This window comes from Ursus americanus, chromosome 7 (genome assembly GCF_024610735.1).
Source record: "Ursus americanus isolate L20-20 chromosome 7, mUrsAme1.1.p, whole genome shotgun sequence".
Classification (NCBI taxonomy): domain Eukaryota; kingdom Metazoa; phylum Chordata; class Mammalia; order Carnivora; family Ursidae; genus Ursus; species Ursus americanus.
The window spans coordinates 17,992,433-18,004,952 of NC_142133.1; positions in this window are offsets into that span (position 1 = coordinate 17,992,433).

Consider the following 12,520-nt stretch of genomic DNA (forward strand, 5'->3'; position numbering starts at 1 on the left):
CCTCTCCCTCTGCCTGCTGGTTCCCCTGCTTGTGTGCTCTCTCTCTGTCAAATAAATAAAATCTTTTTTAAAAAAGTTGTCATTTAAGAACATAACTCAGAAAAAAATAAAACCATAACTCAGAAACTAAACCTATGGCAGCTCATCAAGGGAGTTTTGGTGATGTGAATTGCCCTTAAGAGGAACCACAAAGAAGAAAGATACATATTCATCAATATTAATTGAGTGTGCACCATGCAAATTTGACACGACTTCTGCCTCTGAGCAGTTCGTAGATTCCTGGGAGCATTGTTAAGTCAACACAGTGGGATCATGGTGGATTATCAGGAAAACCAGCTGTTGGGTTTCCCTTTACAGGGATTATATTTTCATTCTCTTCTGAAATCAAATGAGGCCAGAGGAAACTATAATATATTCTGAACATTTGGGCAAGTGCCAAAGCTACAAAATCACCTTGTGAATAGGATGAAACCTTTTTACTGTTGAGTAAAATTCCTCTGTGGGGGTTGGTATTCACATCACCGGCTACACATCCCTTGCTTCTCTGTGCTCTTAAAATAAGATTACTGGCAGTCAACTGTAATCATCAGGTGAGTTTGTAAGTTTATGATTTCTTTCGTTCATAAACTCATGCTATGTAGCAAGTTGCGTATCAGCTGAAATCAGAGGCAGGGTAGAGTTGAGAGTGAGTAAACACGAATTGTAGATACTGTTTTGCACTGAGTGACCCTATGATCTTTGGCGAGTCATGAAAATGTTCTACATCTCAATTTCTATATTTGTAGAATGGGGATTACCAGATGATCCAGGAACATAAATAAATATCTATAAGTCCATCATTATAGAAATAAAAGATCAGATAAATAAATGAGGAAGAAGGAGTAAACAGAAGAATTCTGAAAATACATGTAGAAGGAATTAGAGAAATAAAATCACCATTAGGTGATTGCTGCAGTTAAGATCCATGGGTGAATGCTAAAACCAGTGGGCAAAACTTGAAGGAGAAACAGAGTATTTGCATAACTTCAAAGTATCTCCCCCAGATATTTATTAAATGCTGTGCTGGTTCTAACACATCTACATATTATTTGCTATTCCTCCTTCCAGGAGGTGGGGCTAATTCACCTTTGGTTGAATGTTGGCTGGGCTCAGGCTCAACTTCTACCAAAGAATATGGAAAGGGAAAAAATACCACTTTGCATTGGAGAAACCTGGCAGATCCCACCTTAACCCTGTGATAGAGGTTAACACCACCAGTAACAAGTTATATTGATATCATTTACCTCAAATTGGATACAATGAAAAGGGCATCTGGCTTCTGTGGTATTCTCCCCCCCAACCCATAATCCCAATCCAATCACGAGAAAAAAGACAACCCCAAATGTGGGGGGAGGGGGTGTTCTATAAATACCTGGCTAGTATTCTCCAAATGTGTCACAGTCAGGAAGAATAAAGAAAAACTGAGACCCTACAGCAGATTGGAAAAGTTTAAGGAGAGTAAATGCTTTATGGGATCTTGGGTTGGATACTGGAACAAAAAAAGTATTAATAGATATTGGGGGAAAGTTTTTGAAATCTGAATAGAGTTTATAGTTGAGACTGTTGCACAAAAATTAATTTCTTGGTTTTGACAAATGCACCTTGGTAAAATGTTAACATTGGGAGAAGTGGGGTAAAGGATCTACGTGAATTCTCAGAACTATTTTTGCAGCTTTTCTGTAAATATGTAATTATGTCAAAATAAAAAATTTAAAAGCTGTACCTCACAAAGTTATTTAAAGAACTCCTGCAAAAATAATTGGAAATACCTTAAAAAGTATGGGGTACCATACTCGTGTAAAATACAAATTTTCTTTTTATATATGGGGAAACAGAAATAACCGAGTAGAGATGGTTGCTGACTATCACAGGAGATGAAGGACAATATATATATTATTTTAAAGATTTTATTTATTTATTTGACAGAGATAGAGACAGCCAGCGAGAGAGGGAACACAAGCAGGGGGAGTGGGAGAGGAAGAAGCAGGCTCATAGCGGAGGAGCCTGATGTGGGGCTCGATCCCATAACGCCGGGATCACGCCCTGAGCCGAAGGCAGACGCTTAAGGACTGCACCACCCAGGCGCCCTAAAGGACAATATTTTAAGTGGCGTTTTTTGAAATGTTCTAAATCAGTGTCTAATTCCTGCTTATTGGAACATAAACTTCAGGAAGGGGGAGGGGTTTGTTTGTTTTGTTCAGGGCTGTATTCCAAGCTCTAGAACAGTGCTTAGCACAGGGAGTTCTCAATAAGCATTGTTGAATGAATCAGTGAATGAACGAATGAATGAATGAGTGAATACTGTTTTCCACATAGGTCATGAAGTGAGGCAGAGTTGGAATGTGCTGACAGTAGTGAGAAGAGATTATAAACCCCCAGGTAGTGGTTAGGATGCGGGAGGATAATCTGAATCCCAGCCTGTTTTGTAGGGGTTAGGGGTGAGATTGAGGTAAGAGCAACAGAGGGTTTTCAAGAGGAGAGGGAGAGGTTGAGGGAGGTATCCTGGGAGAACCAGGTTAATAGCACCCAGGAGAGGACGAGCAGCTAAAGTGCAGAACTTGAGGTGAACGAGGAGTGTCTGGAACAGCTCTCAGAGAGTTTAGCCTTTTCCAAAAGTCTAGGACTGCTCCTTACCAAGGTCTTAGTTCCTCTGAATAAGTCAGCTCACTAATAGGTAGCAAGAAGAGCTAGTTACCTGAATGTAAATAAAGTCCTCTTGTTCCTGCGAGACACGGATGTGCCCAAGTACATGACACCCTTAATTCCAGAACAATTAGGATTATGGATTTCTGTCCACAAATTTGAGTTCCAGTTTTTGAACAGAAGCATTTTATAAACTCATCTGGGGATAGACGGAGTATATTTCATGTGCTTGGTGTGATTATCTGCATTGTAGACAAACCACTGTGACTTTCAGAGTTGGGACGTGTGGTTTCGTATAGCTCAGCAAAGCTAAGCAAAGCTCAGCAAAGCAAAGTGTAGACCAAGGCAGGCAGTTCTTTCATTACAGGGAACTTTTAAACTGTTTTCTAGCAGCTACTGCTTCCTAGGGCTGGGGAGCTCATCCCACAGGCCAGGTACTTGTTGGGCCACTGGCTGCAGTGTTCCTTGGTGACAGAGACCCTGTCCCCTGTTGAGCCCATAAGAAGGTGCTAAGGAGCGTTGGTGCAATTACCTGAGGCCCCACAGAGCACAGAGACACCAGCATCTCTTTCCCCACTCATGTAACACAGGAAAATTAGTTCTTTCTTGGCCTTTTTCAGCTTGATTTAATTTCTCCTAAATTTCCCAGGCTGAGTTCTATAACATGGACTAAGGCCGGCTTCTAGGCCTCTGACCACCACCATCTAGTCGTTTCCTGCAGAAAGTTAGTTTTCTCCAGAGTTGGTAGCTCAGCTGTTTTATATCATAATGGGGTAGAAAAATGGCAGGCAGGCTGTCAAACCTGATGCAAATGCTGTTTTATAAAAAGTGGTTTAAATTGGCTGAAACTGTTTTTAGACTGATCAGTTAAAAAAATATGTAGGGCATCTTTCTGACTTGCAGAAACATAGCTCCCAAGTAGATTTTTCATCATATACTTTGGAAGAGGTTTGTAGGCGGGCCTAGGCTCCTCAGAAAAACTAGATGAGGATTTGTTAATGCGGGAATATGGAAATCGGATTCAGCCTGCCCTCAACTAATAGGAAGGGACACGTAAGCCAAGTGGGGAGAAAGGGAAAGAGATACTAGAATGAATATCGGTGCATACCCTGGAGGGATAAGCTTTGTTCTCGATTTCCCCGGGGGCTATTCAAAGAGTTGCAGGAATTTTGCCCTCAGACACCACAGGTAGGCTCCTCTAGCTCCTTGGGATTATAGTTACTCTCATTTTCAGCAGGAACAAAAGAGGGAAGTGGTATTTTGACCTTTGATAAAGGGATTTCAGGAGCAGCAGCTAGGAACTGGGGAAAGGTAACTTTATGAGTTCAATGAAGACTAGTTTTCTTGAAATTAGCCAAACCAGAAACTTAAAATTTCACAGAGAAACTTTGGAGTTTATGGTTTATATTGATATCTAGGCTGCCCAAATGCCTTTTTTCTGTTCCTTTTGACTCAGATCTCACTCTCGGCCATTCTTTTTTTTCCTGGCTCAGGACCTTATAGTCTAATTTTTTTTTAGTAGGTTCCATGCCCAGCATGGAGCCCAGCGCCAGGCTTGAACTCATAACCCTGAGATCCAGACCTGGGCTGAAGAGTCAGACGCTTTAACCGACTGAGCCACCCAAGTGCCCCTCAGGGCCAGTCTAGATGCAGTAAATGTGGTGACCCTGCCGACCCAGGAGATAGACCACTGAACAAAATGCGGTTGCCGCCTCTCCTCTCTCACTGTCTGTGCATTTAGGCTCTTTGAAGCCCATCCCTGGTATAATCTGGATGAGACACACCATACTGAACACACTCAATCACATTTGGTACAATGTAGAATAGATGTTGGAAATGGATGTGAAAATGAGGAATATGTAAATAGTTACCAAATCACTTCCTCCTGCTGACTATCATGAATTCTAGTTAAGTTTAGGAGCGCCTGGGTGGCTGAGTCGGTTAGGCATCCGACTCTTGATTTCAGTTCAGGTCATGATCTCAGGGTCATGAGATCGAGCCCCGTGTCTGACTCTGTGCTGAGAAAAGAAAAAATTCTGGTTAAGTTTATTCAGTATCTCTGTTTCCTCCCAGGATTTATTCTAAGATTTAGGGGATAATGAATTGGGGGAGTGGAGTGAGGAGGAACAGAAGGTGATAATTAGGTTTTGAGGGGTACCTTCAGGTGGTTTTGAGAAGAGACCTGAGAGCAGGTGCAGTGCATGTAATTCACGCCCTGGAGAAGGAAACAGATTTTAAGAAGTATTGACGTTCACTCAAGTTCTTTTCATGGTGTTAAGTGTTAGGGAAAAAATAAGAATTGGAACGGAATTATTTTTATATCATTTTGGTTGCATGGTCCATGTTCTTTGACTACAATTCCATTTTGGTATCACACCGTGTGAATCACGGCATTATAAGCTCTATACTTGGTTCAACCAGTTGGCCAATCCATGTGGATTGTTGGGTGTCTATTCTCTGCCTTCCACAAGACAAATATAAGTTGTGGTTTGAGCCCTGGAGGAATCTACTTGGGAAGATAAAAGATGGGAAATTTTATAGAGATGTTAGTTGTTTACTCCGTTGGTTGTTTACTCTGGTGGATAACTCATATTACAACAGGAGAGAGGCTAAACCACAGAAAAACTTCAATCGTAACTATTTCCTGCCATAGCTAATCTCATTTTTGTTTGGCTTTGCAATGTATCTAAACGTTGGCTGTCCTCTCCCTGGCCTTTCTTCATATTATTCCAGCACTCTCGTTTGCTTCATTCAGGTTATTCTCCTCCCTTGACCTTGTACATCTTCCTTAATTCTGACTCCCTGCCTTTGCCCAGAATTTCACCATCACTTAGAGACATTCTGTCATCATTCCTTCATCTGTTTGCCTCCTACCCATGATTCAGGAGACAATGCAGGGTCTGATGGCTTATGAAACTTTTTCAGGTTCTCAAATTCACCAGATCTTCCTGTGTTCATTGTACTCCTTTTTCAAATATTAATTACCTTACACAGCTTAGTACTTAGAATCGGAGAGGTGAAGGAATTCTTCGAGAGTATGTCTGACCAGCTCTATTTGATTTTACGGATGATACCACTGAAGTTCAGCGACATGATATTATTGACATTAGATAACTGGGAATATATGTTAACATGTTTATAAACTAAAAATTGGTACAGAAATAGCAGTTATTATTCTTATAGTGGCAAAGTTATATCTAGGAGCCAAATCCTCTGACTTCTTCCTGCTTTATCCATTATATCAAGCAGCCTCTACTAAATTGCTATCTGCCCAGTGTGAGGTGGGAAATCAAAATTTGGATGGAAGCATCATGTGACACCCACAATGTACCAGGCATATTTGTTACAAATACTCTGTGAGATAATATGTGCCACTTAGTTTTACAAATGAGGACACTAAACCTCAGAGAGGTTAAAACATTTGCCCAAGAAAACACAGCAACAGAGGCGGTATACAAATATAGATCTGCCCAACTCAAAAGCTTACGTGTTTTCTCTTTCCTCTGTTTTTTTCTTTTTTCTTTTAAGTAAGCTCCACGCCCAGCACGAGCTCAACAGGGGCTGGAACTCACAACCATGAAATCAAGACCTGAGCCAAGATCAAGAGTCAGATGCTCAACCAACCAAACCACGCAGGCGCCCCATGTTTTCTCTTTCCTCTATACTGTGTTCTTTGAGGCAGAAGTGTGTTCTTTTTTCTTTTAGTTTCCTCAACATTTATTCCATCTTTGGCCACAGTATATGATCAGTCATGACGTTCTGCTTCACTGATGGCTAAGTCCCCCAAGCGAAGTCTCTGTGAACATTGTCTTTTTCAGTGGGTACTTTCCAAGGATGATCCATCCCACAAACTATTTTCCACTGGTCCACAATCATTAAAAGAAATCACAGGTTAAAAAGAACTTCATATGCAATGGCTTTCTAAAGAAGTGAGAATTTGGCTGGTGCTTCGGACTCTTCAGTTGAAAGTTACTCGTGAAATATATAGGGCAATTCATCTTATTTTTTAATGGGTGAATTCTGCATGATGACTGCCAAGAACAAAAATGAGGTCAGAGGCTGTCACAGCCCAGACTGCTGTAAAGAGTTGCTTTTGCCCTATCACCAAACGGTAGAAGTTGACAGCAACTCTTCTGGATAGCACATAGATACCAATGTCCTGGGTGCGGTGGGCTCTGGACAATCAAGAGGTTCTCTCATTTCCACTGTGAGTTTTCTCTTTCTCTCTCTCATGGAAGTCTCTTATTGACCCTAGCCACTTTTTCTTTGGGCCTACTCAGCTGGCTTCATGAGATGCCGCCTTATGCTGAGGCAGCCCTAAAAAAGTATTAATGCTACTGTTCTAGGGTAAATCTATTCTTTAAGAGGGCTAGTAGATGCATAATGCTTCTAGTCCTAAAGAGTGAATGTAATTGAGGATTCCTGGTGGTACGGAAGGCTACTGGAAAAGTTGTTGTTGGCTGAGTATTATCCTATTAAGTGGGGAAAAGGAGGGAGTATATATTTTTTATTCCTTTTAGGTCTACCATAGTATCCATTGAGTACCCTGTATTGAAATGCACCCGAATTTGTAAGAGGTAGAAGGGCTGTGAGCTGAAGAGATAAGGGGAAGATTTCCAAGGTAAGGGTGTTCACCCTAAGACCAAAGTTATTTTGCATCATGGCCTTCTCTCCTCTACAAGGTGCCACTTACAGACCTTCCTCTTTGTGGCTGTGGGTACATTTGTGACTTTGCCATTTGTCTCATTCTGTATCACTCCCGTTGATTCAGCAGCAGCCCCATATTCATCTGGCCTTCACCCAGCATCCCTTTATTTTCTTTTCTTTTTATTCTGGCAACTACTTGTGAGTGATTTAATCTCAAATGGTAATCTACACATTCAAAAATGACCCTCAGGCATACACGATACATAACAGGGTGGCCTTCATCCAATTTTACCTGTCACTCCCTATCCTTTTTATCTAATGATGTGAGAGTCTGTTTGCCAAACAGTTGCACTCTGGACTGTGGTTCCGAACAATGTCCCTGGCAGATAGGTTTATTTAGCCTCTTGGGATGGCATCTCCTGATGGCTCTCCTAATGCTCCCGTATTTATTCCTTTCACTGCCAAAGTGTTCTCCCATTCATCTGAACCATCAACTTTTCCAATAACCTGTCTTTTAAAATAGCAACCATTGTCTTTCTGTGTCCCCTGGGGATAGGAAGGTTAAAAAATAGGCTTTCTGCTTCTATCGTGTGCAGCTGCTGAGAGAGGAGTTCTTGACCAGACCATATCTCCATCTAAAATGCTGTGACAGAACCCTGACTAATTACAGCAAGGGGTGTATATGTGTGGGGCGGGGGGAGGGAAGGGGGATTCTGATGGCCAATGGCAATGCATTGTGGGTTGGAAGGTTTGTTCACAAACCACTTATTCATGTCTCCTGGTGTTCTCTGCGATGTCTTGGCTGCTGAGGGACACTGGAGCAATTTAAGACATATTCTTGCTCTTAAAGGGTTTACAATCGAGCCATGCATTCAAGAATATGTATGAATTGCCTCTTATGTACAACACACTGTGTCAGGGCATTAAATGTGTCCTTGGGTGATCACAATACAATAAGACTAGTTTTAAACAAGACATAACACAATGTCATATGCAATCAATGACACGAGTATACTATAAATGTTCAGAGACAAGGATTACATAGCTGTTTCTCAGGTTTACCACATTTTTAACGTACAGTGCCAAACTTGTTTGCTTTTATTTTTTCTTACCTGTTCTTAATTTTGCTCCCCTTCTTGTCTTCAGATAATGTCATTGTAGCCAACAGAACTAAAATATCAGTCTTTTATTTCCCTCTTTTACCTCCCCTTTCCCAGCCAGATTTTGTCAACTGTATATGATAACATCTCACCACATATGCTTTTCCTTTTCTTCTTTCCCCCCACCCCCGCTTCCTCAAGCGCATTCTCTTTTCATTTGTAATTTGGGTTCTTGCAATAATTTCTAAGTGATTGATTTGTATATAGCTGCTGCTTCATCTAATTCATCCTCTGCCCTGCTGTCAGAGTTACAATTCTGATTTTACTTGACTTTTATTTCTTTGAGTGTTCCTAGGAAAAATGTTCAATGTTGTAAGCGTGGCACGTAAAGACCTACACCAGGGGCTAGCAAATTTTTTTTTTTGTAGAAAGTCAGTAAATATTTTAGGCTTTGTGGACAGTATAGTCACTGTCACAACTACTCACCTTCGCCATTATAGTGCAAAAGCAGCCATAGACGATACCTAAAGAGTTGGGCATTGCTGGGTACCAATAAAACCTTATTTGTAGACCGTGATCATTGAATTTCATATAATTCACAAGTAATAGTATCCTTTATAAGAGAGATAAATGAAACAGTATCCTTCTTTTGATTTTTTTTTTTCAACAAGCTAAAAATGTGAAAGCCATTCTTAGCTTATGAGCTGTACAAAATAAATGGTTGGCCAGATTTGGTCCACGAGCCATACCCTGGCCTGCGGAGTCTGATCATTCTTTGCCTCCCCGATGCCTCATTACCTCCACTCCTTTATCTTCTCTCCAGTCCTTTGCTTCCAGCACAACAGGCTGTTCACCTATTCCTGTACATGTTCCTTTTTTTCATACTTCTCTTTCTGTGATTTTTAACCCTGACTGCCCTTGGGCAAGAGTATTGAATACTGGATCTTAGGGAATCTTCCCATATCCTTGAAACCAGCCCATGGAGCCTTTGTACTTCATTTTCCAGAAAGCTATGTCCCTGTGAACATCCAATATCATCTCCCAAATTACCAAGAACATTGAAGAGCTGAGATTTTATGCTGTTTGCAAGTTAACTTGCTTTATAATGGGGACACTTTATAATGTGCTATAGTGTATCACAGATGGTAAGATCTTAATTCACAATTTTCAACACCTTATGTTAATATTCATTTTGTACTTAAACCTTCTCTTTTAAAAATGAATTAGGTAGTCTCTTATAATGTATTTTACTACCTTTCAATAAAGGCTAAGAAGTAGTCTAATAGCAATGACAGAAAATAAATGCCATGTGATAATTTATGGTGAACATTAGTGTCTTTAGCTCTTTGTAAAGTTAATGAATGACCAAATCACCGTTGCAAAGCAGTTGATACTGTGAAATATCATGGGTTTCTGGGTTGTCACCCAGCCACTGGAACCCATCTTATATGCAGAAACATGTAGATTCTGTCAAGCCTCATCGATGTCTTAAGGATAAAAGTATTTAATATTTATATCATAAAGGTACCGTTTTCTAAGTACAGCTGCTACAATATAATGTTTTTATGATGTGAAATCTCTAGAAAATATGCTGGAACCAGTGGATCAGATTACCCATTCTAAATCAGCTGAGACTTTACTCGTGTTTTAATATAGCATTAGTCATCTATGCTGCCGTAAGAATTTGCCACCAAATTAGTACTTAGTTGGTGAGAAGTTTGGTGGTGAGTGTTACTGGATCCTCTGCTGAGGTCCACCAAGGCCAAACTCAAGATATTAGCAGGGCTATAGCCCTCATTGGTGGCTCTGGGATGGAAACAGTTTCCAAGTTCATTCATATTTTTGGCTCAATTCAATTCCTTGCACTTGTAGAACCGAGATTCCTTTTTCCTTGCTGATTGTTAGTCAGGGACTGGTATTTGCTCCTAGAGGCTGCCTGCATTCCTTTTCATGCTTTCTGAATGGCTGAAAACGTGGCAGGTTGAGCCCTTTTCCTTCTAATGTCACTAACTCCCCCTTTTACCACTTCTCTCTTGCCTCCAGCCAGATGAAGTTCTCTATTTGTGAGGGCTCAGATGATTAGATTTAGCCACCTAGATAATCGAGAAAAATCTCCCTATTTTAAGGTTAGTAACCTGGATTACATTTGTAAAGTTCCCCTTTCCGTGTAATACAACATATTCACAGAGTCCAGGGATCAAGGCATGGACATCTTCGGAGTGTCATTCTGTTTACAAATATTGTCACTATTTTATTTCTTGGTGGCTGGAAAATGTATTAGGTTAACAGAAGAAATTAAACAATACCATGAGAATAACTGTGTTTTTTTGTTTTTTGTTTTTTGTTTTTATCATGGAACAAAGCTCTCCGCATTACCGCCTTCTTCATCTTCGTCAACTCTCTAGTCCAGTCTTCTTGCTCTGATGTAGAAGAGGTAGTTAGCAGGCATAGCAACAGGTACCGTTCCAAGGGGTAGTTTATAGAAACCTTTGGTTGGTCACTGTCCTTCTCAAAGGCCAGAGACAGAAATATAGCTTTTTTCAAAGCTTCTTCCTTCTCTGCTATCACAAGGATGGAATGAAAGAATCCTCTAGCAAATGACAAATTGACTTCTAGCTAACTTAGGGAATAATAATAACTAACAAGTCATTTGTATTTATGAGACTATTTAATTAACTCTTTACATACAGTGTTGTCTTTAATATTCACAACAGTTCCGTGAGATAGATATTCTTTCCCACACCATACAGATAAAGAGACGTTAAAGAAGTTCATTGATAAGCCCAGGGCTTCTAAGTGGCAGAACTAAGATTTTTAAAAACCAGATGTGATGTCTGTGATGTGTAGACAAGAAAAACGTGCTTATCGAAGTTTATGCAAGAAAACGTTGTGGGAGTTATAGAGTGGCTTGTATATAGTTATATTGTGGCTTGTTTCCAAAAAGAACAATCGTCTGCCCACATCACTCCCATTTTCATCTCCCAAAGACAATGGATTCCAATTGTTGTGTTTACCTTCATAACTTTCTATAACATGCTTATACTACTATTTCTTGATTTTTCAGTTTTAGTACTTGTCTATTGACACATGCCTTTGGAAGATGAGGATTTAACTCTCTTATCTGCCTCACCTCATTTCTTAAAACAAATCCCATTTTTTCCGTCTTGTCATTTTGCTTATCTTGTTGGGCATTTTTTCCCCAACTGTTTCTTCTATCCTCTTAATTGAGTTTTTAAATGCATGCTATCAGTTTTAATTTCCAGGCTTTTATTTTTGGTCTGAATGTTACTTTTGTACAACATATTGTCAATTCTATGAAGATACTAAGGATGTATTTATATTCTGTTATTTTTTGGTTTTTCTCCTAAGTTGTTTTCTCTGTCTGTTTTGACTTCTGCTTTTCAGCTAGTTTTTTCTTACCTCTCTGCTGATTTTTGGTTTTCTGCTCATATTTAAGATAATGGAAGCTCTGTTGGCATGGACTGGTTAATTCTGGGCTTTCTTGGGTGGTGTCATAATGGGGAATCATTTTCTATAGGGCTGGTCAGATTTCCAAGACTAATAGCATTCAGAGGACTTGCTAAGGAAAGAAAACATCTAGTGGTGGTAGTGGTGGGTGTTTCAAGATTATGTATGTAGGCTTTCACATTTTCTCTCTTTTCTTGGTATCACATTCCTATTTTTACCACTGTTTTCTGTCCTCTAGGGCAGAGACCCTCTGTTTTCTTCTCCAGGGAATAAATCTCTAGTCTTCTGCTAGAGTACAAATGTCCCTGAATCAGAGAGATGACCTTGGGGTTTAAGTGCTATGTAAGCAGTTGATCAGATTGTCTCCTTTGGAGCCCCATCTTTACAGCCACCCGCAGAGGTGGCAGGATGCCCTTCCTAAGACTTCTGTAGGGTTCTGCAGTGTGAATCCAGTTGCTGCTCCGCCGCTTTCTCTACTTCATTTAGGTTTCAGTGTTTTGGGTTTGCCCTTGAGCAACTACCTTCCAATTTCTATAGTGTTGTGGCTGTTGCCTCCTGTCTTGGTCTTTATGAGATTATACTTTTGAAAAGTTGTTTTTCTGTCATCTCAGTATGTCCTGAAA